Genomic DNA, 15,224 nt, shown 5'->3' on the forward strand with positions numbered 1-15,224 from the left:
TGGATCCCAAGCTCTGTCAATAGCACTTTCCATCTCACATTCCCTTTTTCTACAGATAAAATTCAGGTGGAAAGACAAAGTTTTCTATCTGGAAACTTTGAGCTCTTTGGCTTTGTCTCTGTATTCCACCCCTACACGTCCCACTGAATTTAGAATTGCTGGGTCTGGACTGCACAGTCCCTACATCATACCTGTCTGGGACAGACTCTGCATCACTCCTCTCCCCAAGGTGCTCACAGTAAAAGATTCCCAGGTTTTGGCAACTTTCTGTTCCCTCCCTTGCAGAACACTGCAAGTCATTGCTGCTATGTCACCATTACATCCCTCTGAGATGGAGGAATTTCCCCCATCTGCCTTGGACCTGCTGTCAGAGAAGCCAATGCAAAGTGATGCTCTATGTCTGGGAGATTTTCTCAAGCATTCTTCTAGAGCCATAGAGACTGTTGTCTTTCATCCTGTTCTTTCTCCTAAGAATACAGCCATATCATGAGCCAGAAAAAACAGCAAGGTGGAAATAATGGACCTGGTTGCTTTTTTGATTGCAATAGAGCATTTGTATCCTCTTACCAGTGCAGCTACAGCTGCATGTTTTGTTGGAGCTCGGTGTAATTTCATTTGACATCCTGAACACTGGTCTGAGACCCAGATCTACCACCTGCAAATCAGCAGCAAACTCCACTTTTCTTTCCACAGAGAGACAGATTTATGACAGCTGCTGCCAACTCCTCATTTTTATGGCAGACTGTTAATTTAGACTCTTCATTCAAGTCCAGAGAAAATACCCGTCCACAGCAGCACCAGCAATCACTCCCTTTCTAGAAACAATAACACTGACTAAACAATAGGATCTTTACTGTGAAGACTCAACAGGAATTATGCTGACACTGGAGGGGGAAAAAAAAATTACTTATCTTCAGACCATGGAAGGAGAAAAGTCACCCAGACATCACGGTGATGAGCCCAAAATGAAACGTTGTTGTGATGCTCCTGGACCTCTAGATCTTGGGGACAGCAAAACCTGAACGTAGGCAAGGAACTGCCCTAGTTAACATCAAACCCAGCAGCACTCTGCCCTTGCTGTTATCTCTGGGTGCTGTAGTAAGCTAAGCAATACTGGTGGGGAATAGCTCCCACTAACAGACAAACATCCACAGCATCAACAGTTTTCCATTGTTTTTCCTTATTAGCTCTGTGTGCCAGGGTAGAGAAATCCTACATCCACAGCTCATGCACATTTCATGTCTCTGCTTCCCCAAGGCACTGGTAGTGCTCTCATCTCTGAAGCAGACACTGGTTTTACACCATACAGAGCCAGTACAAAACCCAGAAAACAGCCTACTGCTAGGAAAAAATATCAACATCTCCCCAGGAGTGGGGAAGGAGAAACAGTGCCAGGAAACCAGATAGTTCAGGCAAAAGACTCCAGACAGCAAGCTGCTGAGAAAAGGTACAACAACTCAGAGAAATTCCATTCCTTCCAAAGAATGCTTCAGCTTGACCTCTTTTCCCATTTATCCCACAGCACATGCTTCTGCCCTTGCTGTATATCATACATCCCAACACTGTTGAAAAGAGACTAAGACCAACAAAAACCCCCAACATCCTCACCCTTGCCCTCCCTCCATAAGATAGTAATAAGAACCACCTCATTCAAGAAACCACCCCTCCATCTGCCTCTGTAGAGCTGCTTGAGATCAAATGGCTTCATCCTTGCAGGGGGAGGATTTTTAATTGCTTCCCTGCCCTCTGTGCTCCCCCAGGATTTCCCAATGCTTCAATTACCATCAGAAGTAGCAAGTGAAGGGTAGAAAGCTCAAGGGTTCAGCAGCTCCTGCTGTGGATGTCACTCCAAATCTCAGAGAGGCAAGAACACAGGGAGACAAGCCTAATAGATGATAGAAATTGCAAAGGGCAGCCCAATACCCTAACACAGTCTGGGCACTGTGGGCCAACCTGCAGCTTTATAATTACATCTAGAGATCTTCCTGAGATGAAGGAGGAGCCTTTTACTGTGCTCAGCAATCAATTAACTCCTTTTGCTTTGTGCCTGTGTTGTTTAATCAATATAATTAAAGCTGCAGCAGTTACAGGTGCCTTTGATATAACAATAGTTGGTAATCACATGCCTAACATTAGCATATTTAATTTGCAGTGAGTCCCCTATGCATATTAACGTGGGCTTGACATCGTGCTCAGGTATTTGAAGCCTGGTCTACAGGACAGATGCAATGGGAGAATTGCTTTCAAAGGCTCTTGAAACAGGCTCTGGTAAGTCTGAGGGCTCTGCTCACATGGTTCCACATGAGAGATTAATGACACTAAGAGAGGTTTTATCACAGTCTGATTATCAACAAGACATGACAGAAGCTATTTGGGTCATTGAGAATGAAGAGGCTATGAAAGCCAAAGATATATGTGAAATGGAGTAAATATTAGTGGCTGCCTTTTCTACCTAGGATCCAGAGAATTTAACATGTAAAATTCCTTGCACAATATTCTTGGCCAAACCCAAATCCTCTAGAGAGCCAGTGCCAGGGTTTATGCATAAATGTCTTTTGCAGCATGAAAAATGGTAGAGTGCACATTAGTGATACACCAACTGAGATGAGAGCCTCTTGGCAGTAGAAGGCTTGATCCCTCCTGTACCAAAGCTGTGCTATTTTGCTCCTAATGAAACAGCAGCAGCTGAGGACTGGTTTGAATCTCCAGTATGTAGAAGACCTGGAATAGCCAACCCCTGAAGTTGGCAGAGCATGATGTCAGAAGAGTCAGGAGGGTCTTGTGAAGATTCTCTCAACATGTAGAAGTCTCTGACTATTAAGTCAGCCAAGACCATGTATATTGCAGCACAGTTGACGACCTCCTCTTACATGGCCAAGGTCAACTTCTCATCTGTGGCAAATGGGCGATGCAAACGCTTGGTCAGTTTTCCGAGGGTTGAGCAGAGACCAGATTTCAACTGAGCAAGCAAATCTCTGACAGGACACTTCAGCACCTAAAGCAAGGGCTAATTTCATGCTGGGCTGATCTGCTCCCACCTGCTCAGGCTTGCTTTGGAGCAGGTTTTATCTCTTCCTTCACCAGATAATGACTGTAACGTATTAGAAGTTAGGTGAATTTTGTAATCCTCTTGTTCTGCTGCTGCCATCAGTTTGTGGATGTGATATATCTGTGTTAATACTATTGGTTCTTCTGTTTGTGCTTTTGCTTATGCCAAAGCATCTTTCTGTCTGGTAAAAGACACAACAGTACAGCTGAAAAATAAGTACTAAGGATAGTGATCACTCCAGCACAGGAATATGAACTACAGCTCATCCAAACAAGCATATGGTGCCCGAACAGTCGGATTAGTACAGCTCCACTGCATGTGGTATTTAGCTGAAAATTAATCAGACATATTGTTTCTCCAAAGGTGGATAGATGTCCTTCTTTTACTTTGACAGAAGGCCATTGACATCAGCTCCTCCTGATTTTAAAATGCTGCCTGGGTGGTAGGATTGGCATAGATTTAAGCTAGGCTGCAGCTCTGCTTCATGTAGTGCAGTCAGGGCTTATTTTAGCTGTTTGGGGTCTACAGTGGGAGGCAGGAGGAGTCTGTGTCTGGTGACTGCCACAAGAAATGCATATTGTAGCATGGAAGGGTTTTTTTTTTTCCCTGTACAAATTGCCTCAGTTCCACTTCCCTAAGTAAACAACCAGCTACAGAATTAGCTACAGCATTAATGATAAAAAGGAGCTCAAAGAGAGTAATGTAGAATAATTGAACAGGAAGAAAGGAAATATGCATGTAGCAGACCTGAAAAAGAGACAGAGAGCTAATTAAATGTAGTGCAATTAATTTCATACTATGTCCTTCACATACAGCATCATAAAATGTTCTGCTGAATGAGTGGACCCAAGAATCAGCTGCGCTTTCAGGAACCTTTTACATCTCCTCTGCTCTGGCTCATTGTTGCCAAGCTCATGCAGAGAGCTGGCATGAGGAAAGAGCATCATAGCTAACCAAGCCTTTCTGAGATTGAGGTGAATTCCACCACCACAAGAAAAGGATGGAAAGGTGGGCAGACCAGAGCTCTGTTGCATGGACCACAATTGCCTGAAAGGAGGTTGTAGAGAGATGAGTGTTGGTCTCTTTGCCCAAGTGACAGGTGATAGGATGAGGGGCAATGGACTCAAGCTGCACCAGAGCAGGTTTAGATTAGACATTAGGAAAATATTCTTCACTGAAAGGGTTATCGGGCACTGGAACAGGCTGCCCAGGGAGGGGGTTGGGTCACCAACCCGACATATATTTAAAAGATGGAGAGATGAGGTGCTCAGGGATATGGGTTAGTGGAGGACAGGTATGGTTGGACTTGATGATCTCAAAGGTCTTTTCCAACCTTGTGATTCTGTGATAACAGGTCAGAAAGCCAAGGTGGGCCACCCAAAGAGACCAAAGCTCTGTTGCATGGACAACAGGTCAGAAGCCAAGGTACTGCATGCATTTGCAAGAATCTGTGTGTATTTTTTGAAGTACATGTGTGACACCATGATCTCACAAAAATGTAGGGCTGTACAATGTGGGACATGTTCAAGAGTGCATGCAGATGGAGGTGCCTGGTGGTCTGGTTGGAGCTTAGTGCTATAGGAGGGATTTCTGCGTTCCCTTTCCTTTCCATTGTTGTATTTTGGCTGTGTTAAGCCCAGGAGTAGATATGAGGGCTGGCTGCAAGCCCCTTAATCAGTTCTTGCTTCTAAATGACAGCAGCACACTCTCTGTATCAGTTTCCAAGAGTGCTACTTAAAATGTGCAGCTAATTGAAGGATAATGAAAATAGTGTGGATTTCATTGTTACTGGAGGAAAAATATTACGAGTGCAGCAAACTGAGAGTTGCTGGAGAATGACAGGGCTGAAAGGAAGAAATGAAGTATGTGAGTGTTATTTGAGGATACTGCTATCCCTGCACCAGTGGTTTTGAGCAAAAAGCAGAACTGGGGAGTGATATTGCTTCTCATCTTCACCAAACTGCCTGATTTTCTTCCAACACAATGTGCAGCCATTCTTTCCTGTGCTTGTAGCACGCATTGCAGACACTCGTGGGAGCTGCTGTGCAGCCAAGTGCTTGATGAGCACATGCAACTGGACAGACTCAAGCACACATGGACCCAATTCCTCTGTTCTCAAGCTTTCCACGTTCCAACCTGCTACATCATCTGACCGTTTGACACATGGTGAGTGATGCCTGGCTCAGAGAGGCAGATCTTGTAGGCAGAAGTCTTCCCTTTGGCTTTGAATAACTTGATAGCAACTGATTCCTTTGAGTCTCACAAAGGAAGGCAGGCTTTTTCCTGGCCATGTGAGAAGATTCCCTTGGCATTATCCCATGGTTAACTATAGAATAGTTAAATTAGAATAACAAGGTAAAGCAAGCCATTTTGTTCATTCCCCATCTCAGCAGGATGATGTTCCTCAGAAACGAGATGCACTCCAGTGTGTTTCTGCTCCTATCCTAATTTCTTCTTTGTTGTCCATAAGGGGACTAATTGAATCATATGATGCTTTGGACGTCAGTGCTAACCTCCTGGGTCATCCTCTTTATGTGGGATGTAATGAGGGTAAGTAGAGCTCTAGCTGCTTACATTATAGCTTGTGACTTAGGAAGGTATCCCTTTGCTCATCAGTGAGCTCAAGGTTGCTACGTTATATAGTTTTCATGATGGCAAAAAAAGCACAATTATTATAAGGCACTGTTATCTCCTGTCACATTCAATAAAGTCAGTTTGGCTTTCTGAAAGTCCTGTGAGGAAGGCACTGGGATGAAAATTCATGAGTGCAGACTAAGAGACATCAGCGAATAAGACCTTCTGTCAGTCATAACTCCTCACATCCTTTTTTTAGGGAAGGAATGAGTAAGCTGGGGTTAGGGGACCTTGCTGTGTGATTTGCCAAGCATTTCAGAATGTTGACCCTACATGTAATGACCAGCGCTGTATGCAAGTTGTATTAATGAGCTTTGCACTGCAGCAAGTTGGGTTATAACAGCAATGCAGCTCTGTCTGATGGTGGATGTTGACTTTGATCACCTGGCTGTGGTGGGTCCTTGCAGAGAAGAGGCTCTCATTAAGGGGGAAACCTTTTGAAAGGCTTTATAGCCTAAGATCTCTCATGGATTCACATGTGAACAAGGACGAGTGGGCTGCACCCTCGGAGGTGAGCATCCCTGAACAAACTTTGACAACACCATTGGTGGGAGAGAAAGGGCCTCCTTGGCTTGTGTAGAGACTACTTCACTGAGGTGAGATCGCTATTGTGGACCAAGGAGAACCAGTGGCTTCTCTCTGTTGCTGCTATTAGTAGGCTTTCCACAGCTAATAGTAATAGTTTCCTAAGAAGGAGCAACTCACAGTAATGTTGCTGTACTATTGTCCTCCATGTCCTAGAGTTAGGAGACATGAAAATGGTGACTTGACTTGTCCTGACATCAAAGGATTTGAGTCCATCATTTTAAGTACCGAGAAACCAAACCCTCTGCCACCCATGTGTTTAGTTGACCATGTTTGGTGGTGTTACCCAGTTCATTATTCAGCTGTACTGTTTGGGAGCAGAGTTCCTGGGAAAGGAGTGAACAACAGTTACTGCATTTCAGTGTGCAGCCTCTCTTGGGAGCAGCTTAGAAACACACTGTGACCAGAGAGCCAGTGGTGACGTGTCCCAGAGCTGCAGCCTGAAGAGGAGTGGATACCCTTGGTGCCTGATCTGCACGTGGAGCATCATACCCAGGCTGCTTCTACATGGGTTTGTTCTTTTTTGAAGTGCAGGTGGCAAAAAGCAAGTTGTTTTTCTGCTAAAGCTGTCCAGTCTCAGAAAAGGCAGTGGCAGCTCTGCATCCTTACTGACTGCAGGGTGCAGAGGGATACTTGCTTAGCTTTGTAGATGCTGCAGCAGGAATTGAATGCACATTCATTTTGCATGGGAATTTTGTACAATGAACATTGTTTACCAGTCTTTCTGGTATGAGCTGTTTAGGATCTTTATGTTTATTCCCAGGAATATGTTTTTAAATTCTAACTTGACCCACAGAAGGGGAGAACCCATCTTCTGCTCTTGTGCCAAGCCCATCTGGTGATGCACCAGCAGGACCTGACTTTCTGACATAGGTATTTCCACTTAGATCCTCTTTAGTATGTGATAGAAAATGAAATTTTGAAGCCAAATGACCCATCTTAATAGGCTGGTCCTTGTCCTTGCTTTGCTAAGCATAAAACTGAAATAGCTTATGTCTTTCTGAGACACTTTGTTAGCATGTCACAGGAAAATGGGAGCAAAAGTCTGTGACAGACCTTTCTGCAGCATTGTTCCATGTGGGCAGCAGAGTGGTTGGTGTGTGGTGCCACAAAGCATCCAGAGAGAGGGACTTTGGTGACCACGTTACCCCATTAGCTGACAGAGACCCCGTCATGGTCCCTGTTTAGGCAGGAAGGCTGTGACACTGGGGAGGCAAGGCTGCTTTAGCTCACTTGCTCTGTGTTGGCACCAAAAATGTTGCTGCAAAAGAGTGGGGAGAACTGAGGAGCTTCTACAGAGAAGATGGGTAGGGGATTATTTTTTTTTAAATTGGTTTCCACCTGTCAGGCTTGTCACTGGTAGAACTGGATGTTTGCAAAGAGAAAAAATCCTTCTCCCTCATCCGCCCCCATACCTCCTCCCTTCCCATTGGCCTGTCTCCAGGCTCCAATGTGACATCTGAGCAAGTTTATTTCAGCATCCGCTGTCAGCAGGAGTGGAGGAGTTTGTGAGAAGAGCCATCCCACAGCTCTGGTTCCTAGAGGATATTTTGTGTCTGATCTGTGTTGGGAGATCATTTCCTTAGGATGCTACTGAGAATCTGTGGTGATCCATGCCCTCACCTTTAGGCTCAAGTAGCTCCTGAGATGTGCTGGTGCTTTAACAGCTTTGCAGGTCTGCACAGGTAGGGTGAAATGATCAGGATGATCTGTCCATCTTCAGAAAGTCCCAGGTGCCATGATACTGGTCTGTGGGGGAGTCATCAGCTAGAAAAGGTGCTTACCACAGTAATGAATGCCCACTGCATGAGTATGTATATTTTTTGCTTATTATCCATTTAATCCAACAACATGACAGTGACTTCAGCTAGAGGCAACAAGGAGAAATCTGATGTAGTAACTGAGGCTGCTCCCAGCAGGGAAGATCAGGATGCAGCAGCTGTAGCACACAGAGCTCCTCTCCTCTCCTGAAGCAAACTATGCTCATCTCTACCAGTGAGTAGGATTACCAAGCAAAGGTTTCAGGACAGAGGTCTGCAAGTAAAGAGGGTTCTTTCTTCCTTATCTCTTTTTTTCCCTTTGTTTAAAGGAATATACATTTAACTGAAGGCTCCTAGTGTTAAATGGAGCTATTCAGACCAATGAAACAGAGAAGATTCTGAGATGGAACCACAGACACAAATAAGGTGAAGAATTTGTTTTCTGAAGACACCCAGGAACTGACAACACCCAGCATTTGTTACCTCCAGCCTTCCCTCAGAGATCCATCTTGGCAGATCCAAGTGTTTGAACATGGCCCCAGAGCAATGTTGCATTTCAGGAGGAGGTTGAAGATGGCACCATGTGGATCTCAGCAGGTTCAACACCACAACCTGCAGCAGCTGGCTTGAGAGTCAGCTCTTTTCAGTGCAGGTCTTTCTCTGGTGGAAGGACATAGAAGACAAGTGGGAAACTTTTCACAGCAGAGTAAAATCAAGTTACAGAAGGACACAGAAAAGGAAGAGCTCAGGCTCCCTCTCCTCGAGGGATCTTATCTTCAGGGTCATGCAGGCTTAGAGGCTTGCTCATGTTCCTGGAAAGTTCTTCTTGTAGTTTCTGGACCACAAAAGCATGGAGCACAGGTGTCTGTGTTTGGGCTGCAACTTATGTAATGGGGGGACCACCTGGCAGGGCTGTGTGGGAGTATTTGGAAACTTAAACTGCTCGAAGAGGAGAGTCCCTGGCACAAGCTCTGCTGCTTCTCATGGGAAGGGACAAATGGAAAACACATGTGAGTGGGGATTTTGCCAGTTGAGCATCAGGAATAATGAGGGGAGAATGGAAAAAATTCTATTCTGCTGGCGGTAGAAGATAGAGACAGGCAGAGGGATGAGCAGCCCAACCACAGCCATTCTGTGGCTGTACTCCAAAGTGACTCCCTCTCGCATTTCTCTTCCCTTACTGGAGCTATAATCTAGGAGAGACTTAGGTGGTGAAACCAAAGTGAAAGAGAACATCAACTTTAAGTTATGGGGAAAGTGATGTTGGTATAAAAATAGGGGGGGGGGGGGGGAGTGCATGGGGGAAGAAAGACATTCCTCTTGTACACAGTGTCACCTGAGAGGTCTCTGCTTCCACAAAATCACCTGAACTAGAGAGACAGCATGTATCAGTCCAGTTTTGTGCCAACAGACAACTGAGATGACAACATTATTAGCGTTCTCAGGTCAAACCTGTCACATTGAATTAACAGTTCATAAGGCACCAGAAGTACTCTTCCCCCCTGTGAATCAGGACTGAGGCATCACCTGTACAAATAATTGCATTAGTTTGCAATCAACAATGAAAACAAAGGAGAGACAATTATCTACTTAAGTTCTTCATCCTTTTTGGTAACATCATTGTGCAGAGTAATCCAATTACCTGTGTCTTCCCATTTGTCGTGGGGTTTATAAGACACCCTTTCTTCCTTTCCCCCCTCCCCGTGCAGTTGTGCACGCAAACACTCTGAGCAAATAGCCTAAAGTGCCTCTGCATCTAAGGATGGGGATGAGATCTCTTGGTCCCCAGGTACCTGCTTTCTGGGGATGTCAAACTGAAAACTCCTGGTGTGGTTTAAAAGGGATGGTGAACTGCCAGCCAAGGGAGAGGAGGAGAAAATGTTCCTGCACCAGAATCCTAGACCACCTCTTAAAGTTTGATGGGACTGAGATGCAGAGCAGAATCGGCCTTTTTGAGTTATTTTTCCATCACTCAGGCTCCACACAGACAGGGCTGGTGCTCCTCTGTGGCACCAGACCTCCCTACAACCAGGCAGCATTAGGTGAGTGAGCAGGAATGGTGCAAGGGATGTGAGCTTGTGCTGTCCATGGGCATTCAATACAGGCAATGCCAACCCACACTTCCCTGTGGTGGAGATCAGATTCAGCCCTGGGTACACTGGCCAAAAGCCTGGCTGTTTGCAGCTTAGTCCCCTTTTCTGCAGAGAAGCTGGTGGTAAACACGGTATTTGCCAGGTTGGCCCTTGAGGAGATACAGGATAATTGACAGTGCTGAAACTCTTTTGGCAGGGTACACCTGGTCTACTCTCACACAGGTGTGGAACACTCAATTTCAGCTTCTCTTCTGCATATCAGAAATCTCTGATACATCTTCCCCTGCTTCCTGTATTCTCTATCACTTTTTTTTTTGCCTGGGAGGTTGTGACGCTTCTAAAACTTAGTGGGGTCTGGCAGGATCAGCTCATGGATGGGGAAACAGGATCAGAGGCTGTTGGAGATGTTAGAGAAAGCAAACTTTTCACTGGAAAAGTGAGCTCCTCTTCCAGACTAATGCTTAAAATGAAGCTGATCTCCTGCATTTGAGCTGCCAAAGGGAGATCTGCATGTGGCTGGTCATGATGCCTGTGATGGGGCTGGAGTATCTCTCTGCCATATCATCGAATGGTTTGGGTTGAAAGGGAGCTTTAAAGGTCATCTAGTTCAACCCTCTTTCAATGAGCAAGGACATCTTCAACTAGCTCAGGTTGCTCAGAGCCCCATCCAGCCTCATCTTGAATGTTTCCAGGGATGGGGCATCTCATACCTCTCTGGGCAGCCTCAGCCAGTGTTTCACCACCTTCATCATACAAAATGTCTTCCTTATATCTGGTCTTCACACTGTCTATCTAGACACTGATACCTCAGTGTCTTCACCTAATCCTGGCTGTGCACTCCCAGGTTTGGCTGCCTCAGACCTGCTTTCTATGTATCTGTGCAAGTGTCATGCACTGACTCAGTGTTTAGCATTGCTCTCCCCACAGTTCATGATTTATTTGAGATGAAATCCACTTTCCTGCATCATGGTTTTTCTGGATATATCTGGTTATGAGGAGGTCTCAGTGTTTGACTTCTGAAATTACTAGATTTTCTAGTAGCACAGAGCAGTTTAAGGGAAAATAAGGACTTGTAGCTATGAATATTTATGGTTAGAGTTTGAATTGTGCTTTAGATTGCAATTCATTATTACTGGTGGAATAGCAGATAGAAGCTGGCATTCAATTTAGTTGCAATATTTTCTCTTTTGTGCCTTGACCACTGAACAAATCTATCTGAAATCTGTGTACTGTAAGTCTTGGTATGTAAATCTTATTAAAGTTACAGTCTTATTAAAGAAAACAAAGCTAGGAATAAATTTGTCCACAAAGCCAATAAGCCAGAAATATGTCTGCTCACAAACAGTAAGAATGTAGAATTGACTCAGGCCCTTTTATACAGCAGATACTTTGATAAGAACAGAAACACAAATTATCCTCAATTTAAATATTCACGGGGTGCAACCACAGCTGCTCAAGCAGAACTTCTACTTGTTAATCCTAAATAAGAGGAGCTGGTTGGAGAGATGTGAATATTTGAGGTGGAGCTGAAGTAAATCAAACACAGTTGTTTGATGGGTCTGGGCCTTACCATTTTTCCCAGATTTAACTTTTGGGGAATAGGGATGGCTGCGAAAACGTCTGTGATTGAAAAGATGGTTGTGGGAAGGGGTGGTGCTGATAAAGATTCAGCTTGGCCTGCTCTGAAGCTGAATCTGGGAGCAGTTAATCCTGCAAACCTCCCCAAGTTTGACTGTTTAAGTCTTTCCTTGCTACATTCCTCCTCTCTTTCTCCTGTAAACCAGGTGAGCATGCCATTCCCCATCCTCTGCAGCGTCAGCTCAGAACCTTTCTTCCCTTCTGCTTTCTTCTCCCACTGACTTGCAGAGTGTCTTAGCAGCTCTCCCTGCAGCTGGGTACCTACAGGTTATATACTAAAGGAGATGCTATTTGGTGGTTCAAGGAGCTCCTACCAAACTGAACAGAAGTGACTTTCATCTGAGAAGGAGGGAAAATGTCCTCAGTTGCTCTGTGGAATAATTGTTCTGAGAGACAGTTGAGAACTGTTAAAAAATACAGAATTCTGGCCAGAAAGAGACAGCAATTGTGGGAACAGGCATTTGCTGGGAGACATGAGCAAACTTAACTCTTTGCTTCCCTGCTTTACTGTGATGCTCAGTGAGGGGATGCTTTACTGAGCAGGTTAGTGAAGTGGCACCCATGCCCTTCCTTTAACCCACTGCGTGGGGTGTGTGGTCTGACCATCCCTCTTTCCCATCCAATCCCTTCTCTTCCTTGTCCTGTTCTGTCTTTCTGCCTGTGCACAATTAAACAGCTTCCTGAGAAATTCCATTTTGCGCCTCACAAGAAGTGGTCTCACTTTCAAATAAACACAAGGTATCCTCAGCTCTATCAGTTGTCTCCCCAACAAAACATCTTTTTCATCCTATAATCTGATTCAGTATTTCATTCCAGCCCTATAGCTCCTAATTCTCCATTACTCTGGTGCCAACTGCTAAGGAAGCCTATTGCGCTCATCAAAGTCCTGCTGTGACTCAGCCCCTTCTCACATAAAACAGCCTTTTCATGTTGATCAAGACAACCAATCTCCAAACCCTACGGTGCCTCCTGGAGAAATGGATAGATAAAAAAATAGGCAGCCCCTGAGCCCTGGAGGCAATCTGCAAGAAAAATGAGTAGCACAGGGGGATGAATTGTCGTAAATAAGTGGAAGTGAGATTGTGGCTGAAGAGAAAAGCTTTTGACTGATTTGTGAAGTCGCAAAAATCAGACAGGGACAGAATAGTTTGGGGTTTTTTGGGGGCTTTTTTTTTCATTTCCCTTTTTTCCCTGTGTTTTTTGTTACATGCTGATGCTGCTAACACAACCGTCTTCTCTCTGGAAAAAGTCTGCAAATCCTTTTGATGACATGATGTATATAGAAACACAGCAAGCAAATAGAATTATCACTGTGCACGCGCTTCTCCCACGCTTTCTGAAGACATTTGGACTCCTTTCTACCTTTTGTCCTACATCTTATGCACAGACACAGCACAGTATTCCTCAAAGCTGAGCACTGACAAGTGAGTAGACCCATGCATTTCTATTGGGGGCCCACCAAAGCAAGATCTGCCTGAAGGAACCTTTTCAGCCTCCCTCTCCCTGTACAGAGGTTCATTAATTTTGCATTTGCCTTCCAGACTGATGAGTGGAGCAGAGGTGGCCCTCCATGATTTCAGTGTTAGTGCTCATCTATGGGTAGGTTTGGCTTTCCTGCTCAGCACAGGTATAAAGCTGCCACTCATGCTTATTCCTTTTCTTTCTCAAGCTTACTGGTGAAATGTTTTCCCTGCAGAAGACAGCACATCTTCCCCAGGAATCAGATTATAACAATGTGGCTCTCACAGACATCATCATTACCACCCTAGGGCAAGGAAGAGAGGGATTTCTACCAGTTAGCTACACTAACCCGAGGACATTGCTCCTCGATGAGGAGCTGGTTTTAATGGTGTATAAATGGAGTGAGACTGGCAATATGAGAGCAGGAATTTTTCTCTGTCTTCCAAAGTCCATGAAAACTTATTAAGATACAAAGAGGAGGCTGCAAGGGTGTTTTCTGCATGCCAGTGAGCTCTGTATGATAAACAGTATATTAAAAAGCACCGAGGCATGCTGTGATAAACACTCTCCCTCCTTGCTGTTGTAATATATACAATAAGCAAGAGATATCATCCCGTATTCAATCAAACTCAGGAGCAGAGTCTTTGTTCCTCCCAGACACAAGCTAAGAAGTGTGATTTCTGTTTTAATCTGATCAGCGCCTCTGGCATTTAAGATTGGCTGTGGAGCTGCTAACATAATGAACTCCTTCATTTTTTCTCCCTGCTAAATGATATTTGGGGGGAAAAACAAAGTCTCTGAAAAGAGAAACAAACAAAGTTGGACTGGGTCACTTCAAACCATAGACTGGGTTCCTTTGCAGCTGCAAACTGGTTTATACCAGCCATGCATGTGGGCCTACATCTAGGCTCACAAACGCTCCACAAATCCAGATTGTCTTGTTTCAAAAGACTATATAGGTTTATGTTTACATGTCTTACTAAATCAGCCTTCCTGGGAAGGATGCTCACTTCTCTGGGCAATAAAACTAACCAGTCTGGCTGCCTTGCTGTGGTCCATCAGCAACCAGGTTTAAAATCCCTGTACCTTCTGTTTGTCCTAATCCGGATCAAGCCCAGAGGAAGGAGGAGAGACGTTAAGGCTCAAGTCAGAAAACACCATTGGCTACATAAGGTGTTTTTCTGGGATCATCACAAAAGAATCTAATTTCATGCTTGTGATGACGGTAAAGAGAAGTTTAATCTTATCCCTGGTAAAGACAAGTTTAATCTTATCCCAATTGCTGGACTGAAGGAAGACAAAAATGATTTTTTATTGCAGTAATGTGGAGCTTTGTAAGAATGAATCCTCTGTGAGGGAGCTGTATGAAAAATGCTGCTGGCAGTCGTAGCTGCTTTTCAAGTGGACAGAAGAACTACAACGTTGAAAATGTCAGGTGTCACAGATTCTGTTACGGTTCTCCATGGCATCACTAAGGTCATTCCCATTTAAGGGAGTTGGTGCCTGTTTGGGTGTCTTTTAAATTCAGAGCACAATGCTTCACCTTCTGCAGTCTCACCAAGGATAACAGCACCGTCAAGAACACTTTGAAAGCTGCCAAGTGCTGTGCCAAGGTTGTTGCTGCTGCTGACAACCAAGTGAGAAGTTGCTTTTAAATGGCTGAACATTGGCATGTTTTGCTAATACAAGTCTTGGGATGGAGGCTTAAAATAGCTCATGGGCTACCTGCTTATGCTGAATGAAGGGAAGGATGAATCAGAGTTGACTGTGCCGGAAACACTGGGGTTTGAATCTCTGGTCTACAAGAAGATTTCATTACAGTTCTTGAGTGAATCTTTTAAGTCCTCTGTGCCTGAAATCCCTCTCATAGAACAACAGCACTCTTGCAGCAAGAGAGGTATGGAGTATGCTGGGCCGTTAGCAGTGTGAACACATGTTGATATCTGCTCAGCCCTGAGATGCTTATAAAGAAGAAATGGTATGTGAATATTTGCACTGGAGATT

Source organism: Gallinula chloropus (genome assembly GCF_964237585.1).
Source record: "Gallinula chloropus genome assembly, chromosome: 16".
In the NCBI taxonomy this organism is placed as follows: Eukaryota; Metazoa; Chordata; class Aves; order Gruiformes; family Rallidae; genus Gallinula; species Gallinula chloropus.